This window comes from Gavialis gangeticus, unplaced genomic scaffold (assembly GCF_001723915.1).
Source record: "Gavialis gangeticus isolate Ggan-Ray unplaced genomic scaffold, GavGan_comp1, whole genome shotgun sequence".
Taxonomy (NCBI): Eukaryota; Metazoa; Chordata; order Crocodylia; family Gavialidae; genus Gavialis; species Gavialis gangeticus.
The window spans coordinates 41,604,694-41,606,586 of record NW_017729024.1 but is presented as its reverse complement, the minus strand read 5'-3'; positions in this window follow the sequence as shown (position 1 = coordinate 41,606,586).

The following is a 1,893-nucleotide window of genomic DNA, read 5'->3' as shown; positions in this document are numbered from 1 at the left end:
AAAAAAATCCTTCAAAATTCAGAGGCAAAGCCACATCAGTCCATTTTGGTAATATTTCAAAACACATCTCTCATTCTGGGCTAAAAAGGCAGTGACCCTATCTAAAGATAAAATACTTAAGATGGCTTCTGCTCCCAGAAGTAATATATGCTTTTATGTTCAGAAGGCCAGACAAAACCTATATGTTACCTGAGGCCTCATACAGACATGCAGTTTATCCTGGGACACTTGCTGTTTTCCCAAGAGAAACCATAAGCATACAGATGTTCAGGCTTTTTCTCCCACAATAAAAATGGCTGCTCCAGGAGAAAGATAACCTCAGAAAAACAAGGGTTAAATCACTCCCAAAGAGTTTCTCATGGGAGAGCAAAGTCTGTACAGGTTTTAAGTCCCATTTTCCCCCTAGTTTCAGACTTAAGTTATGACTTACCCTCAGCACAGGGATGAACCTTACCCTATAGAAATAGAAAACACCTTGGACACCACTGGATCTCCTAAATCCTAAGACGGTGGAAGCAGAAAAGTAGGCATTATGGGCACTGATAAATGAGGCTAGGATAGGGTTTTCAGGTGTCAGCCTTTGCATGTAGGGCAACTATCCTAGAAGAACACCATGCAAAGAGCTGTGGCCTGGGCACACAGGGGAAATTTCCAAGCTGATGGTCCAAAAAAGTTTGCTTATAATTACCTTTGGGTGGGTTGGTTTGACAGTCTATATCAAAGTATATTTTATTTATGTTAATTGTAACAGGTTGTTGAGACTGTTAAGGGACAAGATAGTAATTTAGACAGTAGAAAACAAGCTCCCCCAAGCACTTGAGCAAAGGAGTTGAAAGAAACCAGCATGAACTCAAGGAAAGCTCAACAAGCAACTGGTTACACTACTTCTGTCTCAGAAATATTTATGGTACTGTAAGAGTGATGTTTTAGCCAAGATGGACCATAAATTATGTGAGAAGCAAGGACTGCTTTGGGTGATATCTTTTATTGGACCAACTGTGTAGCTGGGATAGAGTTAGACAAGCTTTCAAATGCAAGACATTCTTCATCAGTGACACTGGACAAATGATCTGTGCCCATTACACAGTGACATTGTTCTTGAACAGGTAGAATATGAACCCCAACAGGGTTTCTGTTTGACTCAGATTCTGAACCTGAAGTGTTTCTGCTTGTCCAGAATTAGACATTATAATGTCATCTCATAAATGTTTACAGTTTTCTATATCAATGGACCATAGCTCTACAACTTACTACAGATATGTGACATAACATTTTAACGTCGCAATTCATACAAGGAATACTTTCAGCATTGTTTATAATGAAGTGATATACACAAGGGGTCAATTGCAACTTTTTAAAATCTGCCTTTTCTTACTTAATCCATATTTGAACAGGTGGGATTTCATGCTGGAGCAGTATTCAGCTCCTGCTATTTTGTTCGGATACATTTTCCTATTCTGAATATTGATTTTTTTTTACCAGATATTCCGTCAATCAAGCGTGGGATGCATAGATTTAGATGAAGCTATTTTGTAAGAGTATCCAGTGGACATGCACAATATTAAGTCTACCAGGATGTATCATTTATGGAATGACTCACACACAGAGGTACCACTGAATGTAAATGATCACATTCCCCCATTCTGCACTGACACAAGTATTATCAAATTCAACTTTGCCTCAGGCAAAATTTTGGCATATCAAGGTTCTCAAACCCATGGTAAGCAAAACTTGAATTGGTACATCAATTACTGCTAAACTGCTCTTCTGAAGTTTATCCATCATTTAAGAAACTTCAGTGTTTTTTTAATTTTTATTTATTCATTCACTGACTGGCAAAGATGTGCTGAACTGCTCCCGAGTCACTGACAGAATGTTTGAAAGAGTTACAGG